This window comes from Schistocerca cancellata, chromosome 5, assembly GCF_023864275.1.
Source record: "Schistocerca cancellata isolate TAMUIC-IGC-003103 chromosome 5, iqSchCanc2.1, whole genome shotgun sequence".
NCBI classification, from domain to species: domain Eukaryota; kingdom Metazoa; phylum Arthropoda; class Insecta; order Orthoptera; family Acrididae; genus Schistocerca; species Schistocerca cancellata.
The window spans coordinates 288,500,925-288,526,525 of record NC_064630.1 but is presented as its reverse complement, the minus strand read 5'-3'; positions in this window follow the sequence as shown (position 1 = coordinate 288,526,525).

Here is a 25,601-nt window from a genome sequence, read left to right as displayed (position 1 = left end):
CTGGTCTTGGTATTTTGTGTTATGCTCTGTACGAAGATGACATTTTGATGACATACAGTGGCTCCCGGGAAAGATTAGCTCCACTTGTGAGTTAGAAAAGAACGACCATCAGCTTAATTACTAAGACCTCAGTATTACTAATGACAACGACAGGATCTCTTTCGGTACTTTTCGAAAAGCCACTAATACACATCAAATTGCACCCGCTAGTTCAGCGCATCCTCATTCGCACCAGAAAGCATTTTTGCGTTCAGCTGTTCATCGGGCAGTCTGTCAACCTTAGTCACCTTACAAGCTTAATGAGGAGATAACGTAATGAAAACCGCTATGATTCAATATTAGTTGATAAAATCTTCAAAGTTAAAACTGACGCTAAAGGGCCAACCTTAGGCAGCAGTACTATTCATGACATTAAGGATTATTAAAATGTTATCTCGATACTATTTTTAGGCCCTATTTCGTATAAAAATTAACTCGTTGTCATTAAAAAATGTTGATTCAAAGTTCCCTTCTCCACTAACAATAACTTCAAAAAATCTCATTCACAATCTGAAGTCCCCAATCGCTCCGACACACTATTCAAGAGAGTATTAGATCACATAAGATACGGGCCTCGTTAATTGTATTGGACAATCTGAAATATCTTTTTGTGTCAGATACAAGGAACATTTTTTGGGAAGGAACACGCACTAATGTACATACATCCACTTTTGCTGATCATGTGTTAATATCCAGACATAAACCAAAACGCGTTTAGAGAATTTCCATTTTATGTTGAGAAAAGAATTGTCATTGGCTTGATGTACTCAAAGAGCTAGTATTTCTAAGAACGATAGTCACACCCTCAACGAACGGTAACAACTAGGTAACAAAAATATTTTCAACGGCTCCAATCCACTTCTCGCGTAATTGGATTCCTCTATTTTTGCTTTGTTTTCTCTGATACTGGTTTCCCAATATTATTTTCTTCTAATCTCATAGATATGTGCTGCTAAAGTTACCATCATACAGAAAATTTCTGGATTTTACAGCACTTTGTAAAATTTTTTTTACACACATCAATAAAGGTTTTGCGCCGGCCGGATTGGCCGAGCGGTTCTAGGCGCTACAGTCTAGAACCGTGCCATGGCTACGGTCGCAGGTTCGAATCCTGCCTCGGGCATGGATGTGTTTGATGTCCTTAGGTTAGTTTGGTTTAAGTAGTTCTAAGTTCTGGGGGACTGATGACCTCAGATGTTAAGTCCCATAGTACTCAGAGCCATTTGAACCATTTTTTGAAAAGTTTTGCATGGCCTCAGTTCCAATATTTGCGGATCCTGTACAGAAAATAGGAATATAGATCATTATAAACATCATTTCCGCCCTTTTTATTGTTCATGAAAATCACACATTGTATGTGAATACAGCGAGACCTTCAGTGGTGGTGGTCCAGATCGCTGTATACACCGGTACCTCTAATACCACTAGCACGTCCTCCTGTATTGACGCATACCTGTATCCGTCGTGGCTTACTATCCACCAGTGTGTACCACTCCTCAAAGGCATTTCGGCGTAGATCCCTCAGAATGGTTGGTGGGTCACGTCGTCAATAAACAGCCGTTTTAGTTTATCCCACGCATATGCGATTGGGTTCATTTCTGGAGAACATGCTAGGTAATCTAGTCGAGAGATGTCGCTTTCCTGAACTAAGTCATTCGCAAGATGTGCACGATGGGGGCGCCAATATTCGTCCATGGAGACGAATGCCTCGCCAATATTCTGGCGATATGGTTGCACTATCGATCGGAGGATGGCGTTCACGCATCATACAGTCGTTATGGCACCTTCCATGGTCACAAGCGGCGTACGTCGGCCCCACAAAATGTCACCCCAAAACAGCAGGAAACCTCCACCTTGCTGCGCTCGCTGGGCAGTGTGCCTAATGCGTTCAGCCTGGCCGGGTTGCCTCCAAACACGTCTCCGATGATTGTCTGGTTTAATGCATACGCGACACTCATCAGTGAAGAGAATTTGCAATTTGTATTACTTTTTTTAGCTGCGGGTGAAGATCTGCTGGCAATCCACTTGATGATTCTTCTTTTTCTTCTTTGCGCAGGCAATAGCTTTCTACTATCTGAAGCCCAAGGTTGTATAGGTTCTTCACTTCATATTATATCTAGTTACTGAAAACAGTACCACATGCGCATTTGTGTAATAGTGCAGTTTCAGCTTGCCACAATGAATACTATCTTAGTATGACGCGATGTGGTAAATACCATCGACTAAAACGCATTTGTCCTTCCCCATAAACTAAACTGACCTAAACTACAATAATGTCATCTACACATTATAAAAATGAATTACCGAAGAGATCAATATAACTTACGGACATTTAATGACAAAGTTGAGAAATACATCGACTAGGACGTGGGAAACGCCAGCGCAGAGGCGACGTGATGAATTTAGCAGTTGTCTAGTGAAGCAACATTGCCTAAGTCCTTAACAAATGCTGAGAGGCAGAGAGGCTCAGAATCCTTCCTTGAATAAGCATTGATTTCTCCTGTCTGTCACAAGATACCAACGGGCGTGGTAATAGCGGTTCCCATCAGATCACCGAAGTTAAGCACTGTCGGGTGTGCCTAACATTTGGATGGGCGACCATTCGTGTCTACCGAGCGTTGTTGGCAAGCGGGGTGCACTCAGCCCATGTGATGTCAGCAGAGGAGTTGCGTGCCTGAGAAGTTTCTGCTCCACTCACGAAGTCTGACAATGGCCGGGAGAGGGGCGTGCTGGCTACATGCCCCTCCATATGGTCATCCAGTGACGCCTATCGGCGGAGGATGACACTCCTGTAGGTAGGTACCGATGGGTCTTTCGAAGCCTGCTAGGACGGAGAGAGAGAGAGAGAGAGAGAGAGAGAGAGAATCTGGAACAAGAGACCTTGAACTGGAGGACTTCTATCTTCTGATTTACGTTGGTCAGCCAGAATATTGTGACCACCGACATACTGTTCATATAAACTCCTCCAGCCAATGGCAGCCTCATCTGGTGAGGAATGACTGCTAGTCAGACACACGCACGCTGCTTGTATTATCAGTGAGTGTAATGTCCGTGTATAGAATGAGGAAGGTGCGTAGTTTATCTGAATTTGACCGAGGGTATATTGTGATGGCCAAGAGGCTCGGCACGAGCATTTCAGAAAGTGCACTCTTGTCGGGTGTTCGAAGAGTACTGCGATGAGGATCTTGAACACTTGGCTAAACCAAGGTGAAACAACGTCCAAAAGTCGTGAGGTTGTGCGTCCAGTCTTCATTATAGATGTCGGACGTTGTATCCTGGCCATGCTGGTAAATGAGGACAGGCGGCGAACTGTGGCGGAACTAAAATCTGAGCGGAGTACAAGTGTGTCTGAACACATAGTGCACTGCAAACTCCTAACGATGGGGCTCCGCACCTGGCGACCAATGTATGTTCCAATATTAACACCGCGACGTAGGCAACTAAGACTAAAATGGGTACGTGATCATCAGCACTGGACGCTGGCGCGGTGACAGAGCGTTGTACGTTCTGATGAATCGCGATATTATCCTCATCATCCCGATGGGAGGGCTCTAATCCGTCTTACTCCTGGGGAACAACACCTTGGCACCTGTACTGTGGAACCGAGATAAGCTGGCGGTGGCTCCTTTATACCAACATTCACGTTGGCGTCCATGGATCTAGTGGATGTCGCGCAAGGCACCATGGCGGCCAAGTAGTATCGTACACTGATTGCAGACCACGTGCGCCCCTTCATGACGATCATGTCCCTCGAGGGCAGTCGCAAGATAATGCACCAAGTCACAACACCGGAAGTGTTATGGAGTGGTTGGTGGAACACTGAGGCGTGTTCCATTTGATGTGCTGGCCACCCGGTTAGTCAGATCTGAATCTGTTACAGAGCATTAAGTGGAAGGGCTGGGGGTAAAGAAGTAGGCGTAACACAACGGTTCTAAGCATAGTTTTATTGTAATAACCATCGAGACTTTTAAAAACAACACGAAACAATTGATTTAAACAATATTTCAAAAAAACTGTACAGTGAAATTTCAGTTTAATGTGGTATCTTGACCAAGAAAAAATTAACAACCAGAAGGCAATGTAAGACATGCACTCGTCCTACCAAAATTACTGCAGTTCCTCATTCGTGGACCGAGCGGGGTGGCGCAGTGGTTAGACACTGGACTCGCATTCGGGAGGACGACGGTTCAATCCCGCGTCCGGCCATCCTGATTTAGGTTTTCCGTGATTTCCCTAAATCACTGCAGGCAATTGCCGGGATGGTTCCTCTGAAAGGGCACGGCCGACTTCCTTCCCTAATCCGATGAGACCGATGACCATGCTGTCTGGTCTCCTTCCCCAAACCAACCAACCAACAATCCTCATTCGTCTATCTTTGCTCACTGCGAACTGTTACCAAAGAAATCACAACTATCAGAACTTGTCTATGGACGGCACACGAAAATAATCGTCTGAAAGCACTACATATGAATCGCATGGAAAGTTTCGAACTCCCCTCTCCCGCAGAGTTCTCTTAGTTCAATATACGCCACAGTTGGGCCCCATAGAACACGCCCGGTATTCACACCCCTGGGATACGAGCGTTCTAATCACCACAGCTCACTATAAATGAAAAAGGTTAACGATAGGTACTATCTACAGTGTCACCGATACCGACCAAAGGCATCTTCTGTCCGGAACACGTCGTGTAGCAGGTTGACGCAGTCCGGGGCTCCGCTCTTCCGTCTCGTTCCCTGTTTGCAAATGTTCTCAACGTAGCTGTCTCCGGCGCATGTTGTGGCAGTAGGCAGAGGGCGACACCTGAGAGGCGCTGGTCGCACCACACTGTAGTACTGGCGCGGGAAGGTAGCACGCGGCATTCTCAGGCGTCGAACGTGTAGCGATACCATCGGCACAGAACCCATCTGAACTCATCTGGTACCTGACCGAATGTGGCGTCGAGAATTACTATTTCTGTGTACAGATGTGGCGCCAACTCCCTTCAGCGACCTAGCAAGCCAATGTTTCCACGACGCAACGGCGCGGTTATACGTGACGAAGATGGACATACTGGCTATTAGGTAGTTGATCATATGCTCAGGTTCCGTTTGAGGCGTTTCGTACCTCACACACACAAAAAAGAAAAAAAATTTTCAAATGTGTGTGAAATTTTATGGGATGTAAGAGCTAAGGTCATCAGTTCCTAAGCTTACACACTACTTAACTTAAAGTATCCCATGGACAAACACACACACCCATGCCAGAGGGAGGACTCGAACCTCCGCCGGGATCAGCCGCACAGTCCATGACTGCAGCGACCTAGACCGCTCGACTAATCCCGCGCGACACCTCGAAAAAAAAAAATGGCTATGAGGACTATGGGACTTAACGTCTGAGGTCATCAGTCCCCTAGAACATAGAACTACTTAAACCTAACTAATCTAAGGACATGACACACATCCATGCCCGAGGCAGGATTCGAGCCTGCGACCGTTGCGGTCACGCGGTTCCAGACTGTAGCGCCCAGGACCGCCCGGCCACTCTGGCCGGCTACCTCACAAAACATTTGGCTTGCACTTGTATTCGAAGTGATGTCCAGCATGAGGGAGTGTAGCTAGGAAGCTTTCCCGATGTGAGTCTATATTACCTGCCACTGGCTTTGTGAGAATTCCGCATGCACAACGCTCGTTCGCCGTGTATTTGTTAGCACAGTGACGCGGCCGGCGAGAGGACGGCTCGCCGAGTCAGCCGCCGCTGCTTCCGGGGCGCGCATCGGCGCGGCGTGGCCGGTTTAATCAGCGCCTCGCGGCGCGGCGTGCGGCAGAGGATAAGCCGCGCTACGGCGCAATGACAGGGTGCCACGGCGCCTATCTCTGCCGGCATTAATTATGCACGGCGCTCCTGACGTCACACGGCGTGTGACGTGTGTGGATTACGGCGCTGATTTTACTCGGCGGCGTTTAATTTAGGGCCGGCAGCTGGCGGCGCGCGTCACGCAGTAGGCCGGCTGCGACAAGTCGGCTTCCGGTTGTAAACCTTAGCCGTAATAACTTGAGTGCGTAATTACAAACGTGTGCCCAGGCCGGTCCCGCGCTCTGTTTGCAGCGTACATCAGATGCGGCGCGGGCTCCCCGCCCCTGTATGCAGCAGAGGGGCCTGCTCATTACAGCTGTACAGCGGGCCCACGCACACTGCAGCGCGGGCTGGCGGGATCTAGCGAGCGGGCGTTTTCTCGCTCCGGCAGAGCGTGATGGCCACCTGCTTATAATTAAATGCAGGACTCCGTACTTATTAAAGCGGTACGCGTGTTGTTCTGACAGCTTATTCTGAAAGACACCAACCGGGCTGGATACGGCTCCCGGCACCCGTAGTGAACTGTGGGCTTCCCGATTGTCAAATTGCTCACCGGGAACTCAAATGTGGCAGTTAAAACTGTCGCGCACCGGAATAACGGAAAAGGGGGTGTAGACCCTAGAAATAAGTTTCTAATGTACGTTCTTTCAAGAAACTTTAACCGGTTTCTGGTACATACAGAAATACTGCGAAGCAATTATTTTACTTCATTTATATGTTTATGGACATGTGATCAGTTTTATATGCCTTTTTTCAGAATAGAGTGTGTTGCCTGTAAGTAGTGGAAGCCAGAGTATAATTTGGTTGTTGTTGTTGTTTTTGTTGTGGTCTTCGGTCCTGAGACTGGTTTGATGCAGCTCTCCATGTTACTCTATCCTGTGCAAGCTTCTTCATCTCCCAGCACGTAATGCAGCCTACATACTTCTGAATCTGCTTCGTGTATTCATCTCCTGGTAACCCTCTACAATTTTTACCCTCCACGCTGCCCTCCAATACTAAACTTGTGATCCCTTGATGCCTCTGAACATGTCCTACCAACCGGTCTCTTCTTCTTGTCAACTTGTGCCGCAAACTCCATTTATCCCCAATTTTATTCAATACCTCTTCATTAAATGTGATCTCCCATTTACATTTTCCTTCCTTTCTAGACAGTTTTTGCACCTGAAAGCTACCTGTATTTTTGTGTATTGCAGGAAAGAGGGATGTCTGTGGCAATACGCCAGTTCTGTAAGGCTGGTAGACGGCAATTGGCCTTTGTTAGCCTGGCACCAACCCCCAAGGGTCGCCATTGCTTTCCCTGAATATAATCCAGCATGAGGGTATATCAGCGCCTAGAAACGAATGTATAATGAGCTGCGACGAAAACCTTGGGCCAGTTCACAAAACTGTCCATTTTTAAGTCAGAGCTATGTTGTCGGAGCACTGGTCTACAAAATTTGCATGGCGTGGGCGAGGGGTCATCCAGGAAATTAGGAAACTGGAACGCCATCCAGCGATAAAGCTCCCTTGCTTTTTGTGAGAAAATAATAGCGGAATTCGTTTTAGGTGCTGCTGCTGGAGGTGCTAAGAGCGAATTAATTTGACTAGATTCCATTATCCTCGTTTTGCTTTTGTTGATGTTCGTCTTATATCCTCCATTCAAGACACAGTCCTTTGCTGTCTCTGACAGAATTACAATGTCATCAGCGAACTTCAAAGTTTTCATTTCTTCTCCATGGATTTTAATACCTACTCCGAATTTTTCTTTTGTTTCCTTTACTGCTTGCTCAATATTTGGTAGCTAACAACAATTTTGTTTGTTGCGAATTGAAATTCATTTCAATGAAAGATCAACAGCATCTATGAACTATGAGAACATTTTTGATGGTCTGGATTAATTTTAATGTAATTTAACCCTAAGTAACCCTCCATTACACCCCATACCTTGAGTTGCAACCAGATGCTCTGAGGTGCACTAACGGCCAGTGTTATACATTGCCTGGAGAAAAATTACTACACCCTTTTGGAGGATTCCAATTCACTTAAGATTTATTACTATAACAGTGCATATGGAGCACATGAATACATGTACAGAATAACAGAACAAGCGGTTCTGATGTACCAGGCGTCGACCCATATTGAAACATCTATATTAGAAGGTGGTGCAGTCTCCACTGGCGGCAATACTGGCCCTCACTCTGGCATTCAGTCTAGATGGTAAGAACTGTCATGAGATTCGTTATACAACTGCTGCTTGACCTATTCACGTAGTTCTGCAACGTTTGTGGGCTGATAAATCACACCCCCTCCTCGTCCCATCATATCCCACATGTGCCTGATTGCAGACAGGTCCGGAGATTGTGTTGGACTGGGAAGTTTGTAACGCCGGAAATGCATATCCCCCTGTTTCCATCTATTGTACTATAAATTATTTTCCCTTTATTTGTTACCTGAAAATATATTGTAATTGTTTTACCATTTATTCATTTATTTCGATGTGTAATTGGTTTGTTTTGTAAATATTATTTGTATTTCTACGCTGGGTCTGGCCTAGGGAAAACTATGCTTTCGAACGGCTACATCGATAGGTTGTTGTGGGTTGGCAGGAGAGCAACACCAGTATGACAGGAAGCCGAGAGGCACGCGTTATAGCTCACGCAGGCTGGCGTGAGGTCTGGAACAGGACAAGGGAATTAGACTTTAGCAAAAAAGGACGTAGCTGTGGAATACTTAACTTTAATCCATAAATGGTGAACGTCGCTCTTGACGGTACATGTTTTACAGTATCAATTGTAACTGGTAATGGCGCCTTGCTAGGTCGTAGCAAATGACGTAGCTGAAGGCTATGCTAACTATCGTCTCGGCAAATGAGAGCGTAATTTGTCAGTGAACCATCGCTAGCAAAGTCGGTTGTACCACTCGGGCGAGTGCTAGGAAGTCTCTCTAGACCTGCCGTGTGGCGGCGCTCGGTCTGCAATCACTGATAGTGGCGACACGCGGGTCCGACGTATACTAACGGACCGCGGCCGATTTAAAGGCTACCACCTAGCAAGTGTGGTGTCTGGCGGTGACACCACATTCCTCCCCCGCAAATTGGCGGACGGTTGTGGCATAAGGCTTCCGCCCGCCGTGGGGAGGACCCCATGTTGACGTATGCGACGAGGTGGGGAGCCTAACAACAGGCGAGGCTGTGCCACCCGCACCCTGCCATTCGGACCGAAGGGAGCTATTAAACGCCTGAAAACCTGCTCCAGGGTTCATGCCAACATGCGGTGTATGCGCCCGTAGAGAGACAGGAGGGGCCGAAGGGTCGACCTCCATCGGGCCGGGGCACCCGACAGACGAAGACGACATATGGTCTGGAGCGGGCAAGAGTTCCATGTCGGAGGACAACTGGTCACGGGAAGCGATCGGCGGCGCGTGACTCAGGGAGGCGCCTGGCGGTTGCAGCGATGCGTCCAATGCGGGCGTCGCCGGCGGGAGAACAGGTGGCGGCGGCGGCGGCGGCGCGTCGCCATGGGGCAAAATGGAAAGCAGCGTCGTAACACCTGGGGCTGAGGCGAGCCAGTAGATGGGTCCCCAGGGCGCCCTGGCTGAAGGCACAGTCTCGTTCACTGATAGGACCTGATTTACTATAGACAAGTTAAACAACTGAAATAAATCGAAACCAAACAAGTTCACTGCAGAAGAAGAACGAAGGACGTAAAATGACATAAGTTTTGTTGGTCCCTTGTATGTTGCAAGAAGGCTGCACTGTCCGAACACAGGGATCACTTGACCTAAATAGGTACTTAACATAACATTTGCGGCACGCAACAGAGGTGTGCCCAGCAGTTTGTAAGTGTCTTGATTGAGCAGTGAAACTGCAGCCTCGGTATCAAGCTGGAACAGTATCACTTTGCCGTTAATGTCCAAGTCCACAATAAGTTTATTGTCCTGCTGACGACAAGAGCGACTGTCTCATGCATCATGAACTGACACTGGTACAAATTCACTTGCGAGTTGACGGGAGTGCCGGCGATGTCGACGCACACTTTTTGTGGGACGAATACAGTCACTGTTAGAGAGAGTGGCACTGGGGGAGTGGAATGAACTACATGAATTTCCATGGGCGAAGTGTCGTGAGCTGGATTAGCCTTGGTTCGATTCCAATTCTGGCGCGAAGCAAAGGGCCTGGAATGATTTTGAGTTTCCAATCTGAGCTTTTTCTGGCAAACACTTTGAACATGTCCTTTTTTATTACAGAAAAAGCAAATAGCTTGGCGTGATGGGCAATTCTCACGCGAATGTCTAGTAGCACACCGTGGGCATGATTTTAGCACTGCATTTGCTTGCCGGTGCGGAACACGTGGCCAAGAGCCAGGCGGCAGCGGCGCGGTCGGGCGCGAGGACTGTTTACTGTTCCGTGCAGCTCGCCCGGCGGGCCGGTTAACCTGACACATGGGTGGCGAAGTCTCAAATATCCCTGAGCAAAGTCAAGGGTGTCCTGCCGATCCAATATGTCTATCACTTGTTGAAGGGAGGGATTGACTAGTTTCAAAATCTGTTCCCTTATATGAACATCAGAAACGTTCTGTGCAGTTGCATCATGCACCATAGTATCTGAATAAGGGAGTCCACATTGACACTCAAATGCACAATCCCTAGTAAGGCCTTGCAAGGTTGCAACCCACTCCCTGTTAGTCTGACCTGCTGTACGTTTTGTACGAAAGAAGGTATACCGTTTGGCAACTACATTGACTGATTCATTGAAATATGCATCTAATGCAGACAAAATTTCGTCGTAGGACAGAGTTGCTACGTCGCATCCGGGAAATAATTTGACTATCACATGGTACGTGGTCACCCCGACGGAGGACAATTAAAAATGCTGCCGCTCGTTGCCTTGAATTCTGTAGGCGGCGAGATGGAATCCAAATTGGCGTGACCACTCCGTCCAGCTTTCCAGTGCAGCATCAAAAGGACGAAAAGTTGGTGCAACTGCATGTTGTGGCTGTGTTAGCGGTGGAGCGGCGGCAGCCGCATCGTTTTGCAGTGCACGTTGACCCTGGACGAGCTGTCCTAGGGCATCCTGTAAGGCCTGCGTCTGCTGATTCTGTAAGGGATAAAATTCGGACAGTACATCTCGAGATGCTGGCGAAGCCATTACACAAGTAAATCAGGGCAGTATAGTTACGAACGGGGTGTTGCCTTGTCGCCAAATGTTGTGGGTTGGGTTGAGTGCCAACACCGGTATGACAGGAAGCCGAAAGGCACGCGTTTTAGTTCACGCAGGCTGGCGTGAGGTCTGGAACAGGACAACGGAATTAGACTTTAGCAAAAAAGGACGTAGCTGTGGATTACTTAACTTTAATCCATAAATGGTGAACGTCGCTCTTGACTGTACATGTTTTACAGTATCAATTGTAACTGGTAATGGCGCCTTGCTAGGTCGTAGCAAATGACGTAGCTGAAGGCTATGCTAACTATCGTCTCGGCAAATGAGAGCGTAATTTGTCAGTGAACCATCGCTAGCAAAGTCGGTTGTACCACTCGGGCGAGTGCTAGGAAGTCTCTCTAGACCTGCCGTGTGGCGGCGCTCGGTCTGCAATCACTGATAGTGGCGACACGCGGGTCCGACGTATACTAACGGACAGCCGCCGATTTAAAGGCTACCACCTAGCAAGTATGGTGTCTGGCGGTGACACCACATAGGTCGTGTGGAGAACTAGAGTGTTTAGGAACTCTGCCGCATGGAACGCGGGCAGAGACAGGCTGGGGAGTAGAGCAGTGGATCAGGTGTGTTATGTGACGCTCCCGCGAGTTGCCGCGCTTTCGGGATTTGGCAGCATGTAATTGCGCTCGACTTGCTATCATAGTTTCTGATACGGTTTCGCAGACGGGAAACATTAGCCGGCGCACATCAAGAGCCCGTTTCGCCTGGTGACCATGTCGAGAAGAAGGCGCGCCAACACCCAGCTTCAGCAACAGCGAAGGCCGACAATGAGTGACTGTCGCCACCTCCTCGATCGACGACTTTAAAACTACAATCAACCAACAAGGAAGACTAAAAGCACGTAAAGTTTTAGAACTGTTTGGCACATCTCAGCTTTTCAAACTGTTGCATCAAAAAATACAGCAACTTAGCATGAACCTTTTTTGCTAGTTGCCCCAATTGCATTACCAAGCAGGGTCCATTCCTTTTCTGGAATGAACCCGAGTGTCGTTGAAATTCATACGCCAGCGTTAAAGTAATATCATTCCATTTCACTGCTTTAATTTCAATGTTCAGTTAAAGTATTCATAGCTGGCTACAATATTTAGATTACACGAGCAGAAATTAAGAGTGCGAGTTTTGTTACCATATTTTAGCTTACCTGTTCCTGCAGCTCAGCTTGGTACGTACTAAATTTTACTATTGTTAATTGTTCAGAATCATTTAATTCAAGTTCAAAGTTAAATCTCTTATTTCTAAATTGCGTAGATTCTAGCAGCCTTTGAAATGATTGTTGAGGTAGTCCAAGACTAACCTTATGTTATTCAATTTCGATGTGCTTCAGAAACAAAGTTCACTATTCATTTCAGTCACTAAATTAACTTTCAATTTCCGGGTTTTATTAATTCTTTTGCTAAATTAAATCAGAGTGTAGCGCAATTTATTACTTCTGACAAACATTCAGTTTTCACACAGCACGTGTCAACCTTCAGTTGCCAGGCTTTTAGTGCTAATTATATGTGCATTAATCTTTCATTTTCAGTTATTATAGTAGTTGTCCATAGGTGTGGCGACCGTAATTTTCCCCAAATCTCAAATATCTAATTAACGCCAATTAATTGTTAATGTAACGGCCGCACATATACTTTCTTTATTAATTTTACCCTTTTCTCAAAATTAATTTCCTCCAATTTCATTTGCATTTATCCTTTCATTTAGGTGTAACCCTTTCCTCCGCTTTACCGACAAATTAACTTCGGTGACGATTGCTTTCCCCAAATTTCCGTTAGGTGCACGCGGTTTAAACATTCACTGTCATTAAGGTCAATAAGTGAGGTGGAAGTTACAAGTTGCTACACGTCTTGCAGGCACATTGAATTTTTCAGCCATCTTGTGGGCGGGCATAATCCTGTTGGAACAACACATCATATTTCTATTGCAAGAACGCCAAAACAACGTTCTAACAACACGGCGCTCGTAACTACGGCTGGTTATGTCCCCCCCCCCACTCCTAGATGCACCAATGGTGAATGAGAGTTGTAGTTTATTACTCCTTAGACTAAGACCTAGCTAGCGTAGGGCCAACGAGTGCCAGGCTAATGCGCTCTATGAGACAGCGCTTATCATGTATGCGTCGTACGCGAAAACTAAATCACTTGCGTACGCTAAAAACCTGTTTTCATCGCTGACGGCCACGGCGCACCATTCCATCTTCTAACATTCTGCGTGGTGACTGTTTGTTCTAAGTCGTGTTTCTCTACCACTTTCGCGCAATGACGCTCTGAGCGTATTTTTTAGGGAATTGACTAGTTTGAACCTGGAACCTGTTGCTGGTATGGAGACGCCAGACCAGACATGACATGTAGAATTCAGAAGAGTTCGGTGAGACTAGCGATGATATAACCAAATACTTAATGATTTCAGCGTCAGTTCCACTGCACTGCCTGTAAAAGAATCTTAGTACTAACTAAATTTAGTGGAGGGGGCTCAAGGCTTTCCTATTTTTAGTTAGCTGGTAAAATAACGTCAGAAAAGCAGTTAAGTTTACCATTGGAAATTTTATTCTACTCACAAAACATTGTTTATAAATTGCACTATTGATAAAAGGAAATATTTTAATACAGGATGATAAAAACCAACTGCGTTCAACAGAAATGTGAATGAATATTCCCTGAATGGGTTTCCAATTTCTACAACGGATAGAACGATGACCTATGCCATATCACATTTATAATCTAGGTTTAAATTTAGTTTCATAAAAGAGAAAACTATCAAAAATGGTCTACAGTGACCCTCAGTTATCTTTAACGACTTATTTAACTTGTCGTAAATTACAGTGGCTGATGTGGCTTCTCAATAATTATATAACATAAAAATCAACGCGTTTCAGATTTTAACTTCTAGTAGCAAATGTGAATATCACGAAGTTTAATTGACGATCGACACTAGTATTACATAAAAAGGGGGTGTAACAGATGAGACTTCTGCAGTTCTGAGTGAAGCCTTACGCGCTCATGCGGCATCACGTGCGTTCATTACCTTGTTGTTGGTTAGGAAGCGTCAGGGCTCGGCGGGCGGCGCAGCTACACGCACCTCGCCGTCTCGGAAGCAACTCTGTCCTAGCTTCTTCTTACTACAATTTACCGAAGTTGGTTTAAAAAAAAGGTATCTGGCTGTGTTTTCAACTGACCAATCAGGGTCTCAATGTTAACCTTAAGCTCCGCCTACAAAAGTTCTTTCTGTCCAATGAGAAACGTTATACTTTTCGTGGTGGGGCAGTGTTTTTAATGTTTGCAGCGTAACAGACGCGTATAGTCTCACGCTAAAACTTTCAGCTGGTGTGGTCTTTTTAGTGTTATCATAAGATCAATACTGTTCTTCTGGAGGGCTCTATCCTTTAACATGGGCAGGTGGGCGGTCCTGTCTGTAGGGTGGCGACGTGGTTGTCCGTTCCTTATCGTAGGGCCTCCTAGCCTACACGACTCTGCTCTCAGCTTCTGTTCTCGTTTCTTCCCTCGGAACTGCGTCTGTTTCACGGTGGGAAGGTATGACATGCATTTAGGCGTTCTTGTGTTAGTCTGTGGTATTCTATTTCCTCATTCGTTCATCGTATTACTTTGGTTAATTTAATGTCAGAATTTATTCGAAGCTATGCGACATACTGCCGAATCTGCTATCATGTCAGGGTTTTCACGGAAGGTGTTGGATTTGCCTGACACCTTACAATCTTTCAAATCGTCCTCTGACGCCACCTGCCGAACCATGCACGTCGATGGTATGGCGTGAGTGGACGACAGCCTGCAAGTGTGCGTGCCCACACTCCTACTGCTAACGAACAATTCGCTACAGTTTGTCTTGATACGTCTTGGTCACAATCTCTCTTATCTGTGCTTTAGTAGATGTACGATTAGCCACTACTGCCCTTACAATACCACGATCCTCTGTTCTGTGGGTACCCAGAAACTCGGCTAAAACTGTATGTTCACCTGACCACTGATAACAACATAGATGCACAACTGTCGCAGCACGTCCAGCTTGTGCAGCAGTTCTCCGAAAGGACCATACCGTTACTCGGAAGGCGACCATTTGACACGTTTCATACTCACTGATTGGGCTACAGGAAGCACGAGTCCGTTCCCGTGGAACGTCGTTGCCTTCCTTCTTCACATGTTGGCACCACACTGAGCCTTGCATCTGTGACCATTTCCTACTAAAAGGTAGATACAGACTGTGCTCTAGTAGCTATGCCACTACGCTATCTGTTGGCGGACGTATTTGACACCATTATCATTGCACCTTTTATCCCCCAGGTGGCATATGCGGTCATCGGATCAAAATGGATGTCTTATTTCCAGGCGTACTAATATCTTTCCTGCCATTATATTTTCCGTCTGAGGCACGGGATACACAAATAGCCTTGCAAGTCATTTTCAGTCCATCCTGTGCTCTTCTCATGTGTCTGCTTTTCGGACTTGTAACCCTTTACCCATCATCTCATCTTCTTAAAAGGAGTTAAGAATTCAGACTCTTCTGACCCTTTTTTATAGTGTAGAAGCGGATTTCTTCAAAACAATTTTAACATGCCGCGAAGATGCTTTTGTTGTATTCAATTCATTTTTATATGTAAACTTCGTGAACATGGCACACTTTCCTCATCAACTGGTTAATCATGGTCGCTCGTAATGAAGAACTGGCATTACCCACTCTCCGATTCTGCAGTGAATGAAAACTGCGTTTACACGTCACTCCACAGAACAGAAGGTGGAGAAGAAGCAGTAACTGGCTCTGTTGTATTCTGTGGATTGTTATTTTCTTTCTGTTGTATCTGATAAAGCAAATTTCTCTTCGCCAAATATAGTTGCATTAAGGGGGAATATATCCATCTTCTTAAGCCCAGGTAGATCACTTTGCAGTGTTGCTGTTTCAGTGTATGCAATTCAGAACAGCTGAGCTATTTTCCATTGTGTTGCCACTCTCCCCGGATGGCTCTTAAGCGATGTCTTAATTTTCTGACTGTATAAAGCACTTAATGGGCTCATACAAATAAGAATTTACCTCTTCAATAAGAGACAATTAAACGAATTATTAGTTACAAAAGTAATCTAAAAGGTGGCTCAAAATAATTGTAAATTCTGTATCTAATGGTGGTTATTAATACCTGTACACACGAGTATCGTATCGTTAAAAGCATGTACTTCTGTACTTTTTCCGTCACATATAAGTTGCATGTAACGAGGTTATGAGTTGACATCAGGTAGTCCCAGTTTTACTCCGCTGCCTTTACCCGATTTTACTCCTACTATAACTTATACGTGAAATTCCTTCTGCATAAAAAGGAAGTGCCGCGCTGGATTAGCCGAGCGGTTTAAGGCGCTGCAGTCATGGACTGTGCGGCTGGTCCCGGCGGGGATTCGAGTCCTCCCTCGGGCATTGGTGTGTGTGTTTGCCCTTAGCATAATTTAGGTTAAGTAGTGTGTATGCTTAGGGAGTGATGACCTTAGCAGTTAAGTCCCATAAGATTTCGCACACAATATACAAGAAAGAAGGTGGAGAACCGTTTAGCGTAACATTTACTCATCAAGCCAGCTAAAAGTATTATTCATTGTTCTGTTAGTTTCAACTTATAATACGACGGTATAAGTTCCATACTGAACACAAAATATCACAAACTAAGATAAAAAACACAAAAATGTAACAAATTACTTTTTTCAACAACAACCCGTCTGACACTAACGAGCTGCATGGCGGTATTGACGTTGCCGGCTGTCTTCGTGATCTAATGAAAAAAAAAGCAATGTTAGCATCTCACACAGAGAAATACGAGGCCTCCCAGTTTCACTCCCCCATGCACCTTACCACTTTTTGCCTATTACTGCTCACAAAAGGCCCGTTGGTTTTACAATATAAATACTGCGATGTTGTTCCTATACCTGAAAATATGGTTGCGTTTTACATTTCCTGTGAAATGTCATAAAACAATTCCTTTTATTAAAAAGCTAGGAAGAACTTCACAGTTTCCACATTTCACAATCAAACATCTCTGACGACAATTCGCTACATCGCCCAAAGACGTTCTGTTTTCATCTTTCGGACTTTTTGAACATCCAGTTATCAAAGTCAACCTTCCTCTTCCCAGGAAAGATAAGTCCATCAGCAGTATCCCTGGTAAGAATTCCCCAACACATCTGTATGATAACACACCTTCAAGACATTCTCTTTCCTTTTACATGCGGTTTTCGTTGCACAATGAAAACACTGCCACAAAATTGAAAGAAACCGATACTCCTTTAACGGTGCTTACAAATCTTAGCACTGGGTCAGCTGGAGATGCGTATTGTTGAGAAACTTTTCACCAGAGACAAAAGAATATTTTCGTGCGTGAGAGCTTAAATTGTGCTTGGAAGCACCGCTGACATTACAAGAAAGAAACCCGCAACATATTATTACAGGCCGTAGTTCGCTATTTTACTGCTGCCTGAGAGCAACATTGCCAAATAAAAGATTAATTAACACAATAGAAAGGAGGTTAATCTACGTACTGAAATTATACATGGGTCCAATTTGACTTCGATTTATTACACATCTCTGAGATAAGAACTTAAAGCGAATTATTAGTTATAGGTGGTTTTGAAAGGAGTGGCATACATAGAAAGTAAAATAAGTAATTTTACAGCTGGAGTACAATTTAAGTTGATACTTGATTCACCAAATAGGACCTCACGCAATAAGGGAGGAAGGTCAAACGTTTTGTTGCACATCATTGCCAAAGAAGCAACCTCTATAAACAAAACAGTGATTGCTTTGTCTCCGTCACAAGGCAAGGATGTCCATGGAACTGCCTTACCTGATCGAGACGTTAATGAGCCGAGGAAGCCTAAATGAAACCATCAGTATTCCGAAGTCTTAGTCAAAATCACGCGTCTATTGAAGTCATCGCTTGTGCCACAGATTCTCAATATAATCTTAGCTCTGAGCGGAATGATGTGGACCCCTGTCGACAGATTGGCAGCTGGCACCGCATTTTTCCCAGAGATGTCGAACGAGAGTCCACAGGTAGAGTTGAGTCTGCGCTGATCGCAGAGCTGATTCAAAGTTCCAGGTCTCCCTCCAAAACCTCGAACCACAGTGCCACTATGGGCTCCATCGCAGCTCCTCTCTCTCTTCTCCGCTCTCTTCCCAAATTCACTTTCGCCTATTTCTAGTCTCCTTCAAAACCTGACCAACCAGAATAACTAAAGTGGTAAAACTCTCCTTCTAGAAGAGCCACCCAGTGGCTTGTGCCTCCTTGATCACAGTTAGGCGCCTAATTCCCACTCTTTACAGATATAAAAATTTTAGCCAGTCCGGACTTCTTCAATGACTCTAATTCTCCGGGCGTGGCTTGCTGTCTCTCAATACTTTTAATAATAAACTAAAGCAATTTTATAGGGAATAGGAAAAATCAGTCAAGATAAAAGTCCACCTACAGAAACAGCAACGAATAGTAAACCAATAATTACACCCTCCGGTAATTTTATAAGACCAACCGATGCAATACTGCCCTACGCTTTCTAAAACTTGAGAGGATGTTCACCCCACGCTCTTAGCACCTCCAGTAGCAGCACCTAAAACGAATTCCGCTGTTCTTTTCCCACAAAAAAGCCACAGATTTTTATCGCTGGATGGCGTTCCAGTTTCTTAATATCCAGGATCACCCCTCGCCGATGCCTTGCAAATTTTGTAGACCAGTGCTCCGACAACATAACTGAACTGGCCCAAGTTTATTGTCACAGCTCATTATACAGTCGTTTCTAGGCGCTGATACACCCTCGTGCTGGATTATGTTCAGGGAAAGCAGTGGCGAGCCCTGGGGTTCGGCGCCAGGCTAACAAAGGCCAATTGCCGCCCACCAGCCTTGCACGTGAACCTGTGACTCGCTCCGCCTGAGAATAGTGCACCCACCCAGGAGAACTGGAGTATTGTTATTGATATCCCACTTTGTTGCCACACACACACATACAGATAGCCTTCACATGCGAAAACTACCAGTCAAGGGCGACATTATTAATTCAGCACTGAATCACTTAATCAATACCCTAATCATGAGAGGGAAGCACTGGGAGAGGGTTGTAGCGTATCCCAGATGTTATTCAACCTGTACATTGAGCTAGTGTTGACGGAAACCAAACAAAAATTTGGAGTAGAGTGCAGATGAAACATCCAACAACAACAAAAAATTGTCAGAGTCTGCAAAGGAACTGGAAAAGCAGTTTAACGGAATGCGAAGTTTCTTGATGACAGGATATAAGATGAACGTTAACAAACGCAAAAAAACAATAATGGAATGTATTCAAATTAAATCAAGTGATTTCGAAGGAATTTGATTAGGAAACGAAACGCTTAAAGTAGCAGATAGGTTTTGCTATTTTGACAGCAAAACATTTGATGATGGCTGAAGTAGCCAGATTACAATATGTGGACTGGTAGTGGCAGGAAAAGCGTTTCTGAGGAAGAGAACATAGACTTAAGTGTTAAGAAGCCTACTCGGAAGATATTTGTCTTGACTGTAGCTATGTATAGAAGTGAAACCTGGGCGATAAACAGTTTTGCTGGAGGAGAAAAGAGAGATGTTGTGCTACAGAATAATGCTGATGATGTGATGGGTAGATCACCTGACTAATGAGGAGGTACTGAATAAAATTAGGGAGATAAGAAGTGTGTGACATAGACAGAGTAAAAAAAAGGGATCGATTTATAGGATTCAATCTAAGACATCAAGTGATCATCAGTTTAGTACTGGAGGGAAGTGTGAGAGCTAAAAATTGTAGAAGGAGAGCAAGAGATGAATGGAGTAAGCATATTCAAGAGGATGTAAATTTCAGTACTTACTGAAAGATGTAGAGGATTGCACAGATAGAGTAGCATGCAGAACGGTATCAAACCAGTCAGTGAATAGAGAGATAAAAAGTAACAATGAGACCAGGCAGTTCAGAACAGACTGCTGCGTTACTTTTCACCCAAGGCTACAGGTGATTTCCTCTTCTATTGGGATAATATATTGCACCCGACATGAAAGCACAGTTTATTTACGCATTTATTTTAAGTCGCATTTATTCGAGGTCCCATTTGAAGTACCTGACAGATAAAATTTTAAGTACCTGAACAAAGATGTGTGGCTGGCACCGTGGGTTTTACCGAACTACGGGGTTAGAAGCACACTATGCCGTTTTATTCAAGTACATGTCAATGCTGCGCCCCTCTGTGATGGCACCGCACGAAGGCACTAGACACGAGGTCTGAAAAAGAATAGACACTCACACTGTAAAATATTTCCGAATGACTTTGAAGAGTCCCTAGTGGTTCTACCATATTTATGAGAGGAAAAACTACGATCACATTTTAAGTGGAACAGAACACGTTCATTGGGGTTGTAGCCCCACGATGTCCTTAGAGAAGGACTCAATCGTCCCGAGGTTGTCAGCAAGCTCGCACGTAGTAAAGAACGCAGTCCTGTTACTCTCAATGCAAACTATCGTTTCCAAAGATGTAGGAATCAACGGCCAAAGAGATAGGGTGGTTTCATTGACATCCTTTATGCCACTTTATAGGCGTTTTCGTGTCAATCATGAGTGGCAGGTGTGTCTGAAAAGTTTCCTTGGCTAAGAAAACCGCCGGATTTCAACGGTGGATGTCACAGTTGTGACCTCCATAGTAGTAGCGTCAAAAGGAGGGATTAAATGTGAGTAAGAGGTGGGTGACGACCTACCCATTGTGTGAAAATGAGACGAGGCAGTCGAGAACAGACTGGCGCGTCTCATTTCATCCAAGACTACAGGTGATTTCTTCTTCTGTCGGGATATTATCTTGTACCCGACATGAGAGTACGTTCATTTAAACTCCACGATGGATTATACAAATTTTTGGTGAAATTTGTTCTCGATGTATCACTTTATGTTAAACCTCTGCTTAAGACAGTACTACTACTCAGGGCACATATTGGTTGAAAGCACTGATGATGGCTGGTAATCAGTTGAAATCGATTTGTAAAAGTGAATAAATAAAACATGATTTGGCGACTGGTTGCTGAATATTTGGTAATTTTATGGTTTACGATCGCTGCACTGCTTGGGAACCACATGGACCCCACCATTCATAAAATTTTAGGAATTTTTGTTTCAGGTCAGATTAAAGGAAGACATCGAAGCTCTTCAGAGGCGGTCTGCTAGATTTGCTGCCAGTACGTTCCATCAACACTCAGGTATTACGGAGACGCTTTGGGAACTCAATTCAGTATCGAGAGAAGGCCACGTTCTTTTTGAGGGACACTGTTGAGAATATTTAGAGAACCAGCATCGGAAGCTGAGTGCACAGCGACTCTACAACTGCCAACTTATATTTCATGTAAAGACTGCAAAAATTAGATAATAGAAACTAGGGCTCCTGTGAAAGCATATGGACAGTCATTTTCCCCTTGCTTTATTTGTGAGTGGAACACGAAAGGACATGACTGGTGGTGGTACACGACATCCTCCGCCAAGCACCATTTGCAGGCTTCTTGCGTATGTACGTAGATGTAGATATAGACTCAGTGTGGTTATAATTTAAGGCCTTTGTTATAAGAACAATGACAAAATATGAATCGCTTATAAAACTGTACTCATCACACTAACACATGAGAAACGGTTGTTTGGGGACTGTGACCCCTTGAGAGCATGACAGGGTTAAAGGGACGCCAGAGCGGCAGTTGAAGACGGTAAGAAATAAGATGGGAGAAAGAGGTTGAGCGACGACTTAATATTAACTGGGGAGCGATCATGATTGGGACTGTGTGCACTAAATGGACTCTTTGACTTTTCTATGTTATCAGGTCACTGACTAGTTTGATCCGGCCAGCCAAGACCACCCCTCACGTTTCAAGTTCTTCATTTCGGAGTAGCACTTGCACCCACCTTCCCTTTTATTAATTGGATGTATTCTAAACACTGCTGTTCTTACAACTTCCTCTGGGACCATGGAAGCTATTCCTTAATGTCTAAATACGTATCCCTTCTTCTTGTCAATGTTTATATTTTATCTCCACATATCATTCTAATACCGAGTATTTTGTGTTACACTGAGTACCATTGGGGTCTTTAGTGACCCCAACGGAATTTATTTTTTATTAAGGATAGTTTTAATAATGGTAGAATAAAATCACATTCCTTATTTTTTCCACAATCTGAATCATGACGTCAACGACATTACATTAAATTAAAATGAATATTTTTTAAATTACTTATTTCTGTAAAATTTACAAACAATTCTCATGAAACTAAAAATATTTTTTATTAAATTACGAATTGACATTTATGTCGCATTACACTTACAGCATTAATTTGCTGAGTGGTTTTTACACACAGAACATCCACATTTCTAACATTTATCAGTGAATTTCCTATCCTCAGACATTTTAAAAAACGGATACCTTCCTCTCTTTTTGTCTGTACTGTTGATGGAAGTACTGGGGAAATAATTTTGTCTGGCTTTCTTCCGACCAGCTGCTTATCCAATCCTGTGAGAAATGCCCGTCTCTTGTAGTTGGTCCTTTCTGCCCAGTCCTGTGTAAGATGTAGCCACATGATAAATGCATTCAGTGCACTGATATCAATCATGTTGTAAAATAATACCATTCGCCACCTTCTGATCATCCTCTTTGTAGTGTACGCTCTAACCAGCTTGTCCATGCTATCTACTCCTGATTTTGTTTTATTATAATCCACAATCATTACTGGCTTGCATTCTTCACGATATTCCTTCCTTGAATGCATTGTACTGAGCAAAGTTACAACTTTACCCTTTTTCGGACAATATGAAATAATTGAAGCATGCTCTTGGAATCTAAAAAAGATAAACATTTGACTCGACCTTTGGTCTGAGCGAAAGCTTGTGGTAGTCCTTTATTTTTTCTAATTGTTCCTAAGAGTGTGAGATTGATTTTCAGAAGTTCTCTCGCCAAACTAAGGCAAGTGAAAAAATTGTCAGTTGTTACATTTCTGCCACTGTTTTCTAAGCCATTCGCCATATCTAAAGCAACTCTCTTGCCTTGACCAACTTCGCAAGATGCATTTTCTTGTCGACCAGTGTAAACTTGGAGACTGAGAACGTAAGACGTTGCACTATCACATACAGCCCATAATTCAACCCATATTTTTCTAGTTTTGAAGGAATATATTGCCGAAATGGGCATCTACAACGAAATGCCACAAGTTGTTCATCAATTGTTACGTTTCTGTGCTTCTTGAAATGTGTGTACCAACATTTCAAATATTTCTCTAATGGGAGCCAGCTTGTCAGGAGCACGGTTGTGATGCCTCACATCTGCGTCATCAAATCGGGTGCACCTTGAAAATTGCGTAAAGGGGCATTTGGCCATTGCTTCACTAAAGATGGGTCTACCATCCTCTTTGTTCCACAGATGTCTAACTGCTTCATTATTGGCCTTGTAAGCACCTACTAGGATCAAGACACCGCTAAAGCACTTCAGTTCAATGGCATCTACTGGTTTCCATTTACTACTGTAAACAAGACTGATCTCTTTGTTAGTCCACTTTAGAATTATATCAACAATGTTTCCCCTAAAAAACAACTGAAAATCTGATTCTATGGAGTCTACATTTTTCACTGCGAAATTTGTTGAACCTGGATTTACTAGCATTATGTTACATCTCTCTCCTCTTCCACAAGCTCTTCTCAACTCGTGTTTGTGCCACAATTCTTCTTTGTTTTTAGACCTACACAAAATAAACAGACATAAAAAATTGCAAAGGGTATGTCTTGTTGCTAGGCCCTATCGCACATTTACAAAAATACAATGTGTACTTACATATAACAGTCAGAAATGTGTGTTACTTCCTGTTCAGGCTGGACATCTACGCTGTTCAAATCTTTTTCTGAACTTCCGTCTGATTGAGGAATATTCTCTTCTAAACGTCAATTTATCCATCGCTGCATGAGACATCGGAAACTATATCGCTGATATCACTATTTGATTCTCTAGACGGAGGATTATCCTGCAGTTATATTTCAAGCACTTCGTCTCCGGAAAGGTGACGAGACATTTTCCACTAAATGCATTTGTAATGAAGAAATAACAGTCGGATTATAAAATATGGGCCACAATCACACGTTACAACAATATTTACAAGAATAAAACAAAGGAAATACAGCAACAGTTACTGATTCAATGCAGCGTTATTGGGTAATAATACCGCAAGAGAGAAATGGGGTTGCATTTAATCCCAATGGCATTCAGTTGTTCTCTCTTGATTTTCTGCAAAACTAAATATTTTCAAAAAGTTATATTAATATATTACGAACCGATTACTTAATTTAGGAAAAATTCGTATTTTTCATAATTGATAGGAATAGGAAATAAGGTATATTTTACAGAAAATTACGGCCTGGGGTCATTATAGAACCCACGGTATTAGGAGGGATATATACGGAGAACCAGTTTCTTATTTTGTCAGTCTACCTAATTTTCCGCAATCTTCTATGGAACCACACCCCAAACTCTTCGATTCTCTACGTTTATGGTTCTTACACAGCCTATGAACCGCTTACTAAGAATACCGGGCCATAGATGTACATTGCCAGAAATTTGTTCTTCAAAGTAAAACGAAAATGTGATAGTAATACACTTCTATTGGTCAAGAATGCCCTCTTCGTCTTTGGCACCCTGCTTCTTACTTCCATCTTACTTCGTTCATCGTGTGTTACTTTGTTTAAAAGCCAGCAAAATACCTCCACTTCATCTAGTTCTTTCTCCAGTTTCGAGGTTACATTCATCACTAGTCTCATTTCCGTTAAATGTCATTTCATTCGTCTTTTGCCGCCCGGTGTGACCGCGTGGTTAGAGGCGCAATAATCACGGATTGCGCGGCCTCTCCCGCTGGAGGTTCGAGTCCTCTCTCCGGCATGGGTGTGTGTGTTGTTCTCAGCATAACTTAGTTTAAGATCGTTTAAGTAGCGTGTAAGCCTAAGGACCACTGACCTCAGCAGTTTGGTCCCTTAGGGAAAAAATATTATCTAAGCACTATGGGACTTAATCTGAGGTCATCTGTCCCCTAGACTTAGAACTACTTAAACCTAACTAACCTAAGGACAACACACATATCCATGGCCGAGGCTGCTTTCGAACTTGCGACAGTAGCAGCTGCGCGGCTCTGGACTGAAGCGCCTAGAACCACGGTCCCTTAGGACTTCACACACATTGGAACAATTTTTTTATCTCTCCTCGGTTTCCCCTCTGTGCATATTGATTGCTCATTAGACTCTTAACTGCATTCTACAGAAGTACTAAATCTTCCTGACTTGCAATGAGGGCAGTAATGCTAGAACTAATTTTTTCAATGCTAATCTTAGATCCTTAATTTTAATCCCACACCTGATCCTCTCTTTTACTTCTATCATTGCTGCTTCGATGTATAGACTCGCTGCATCCCTGTCTTAACCCTTTTTGAACCGATTACTTCGTTCTTAGTCCTCCAGCCATACTGTTCCTCTTGGGTTTTGCTCGTGCTGCATATCGAATTACCCG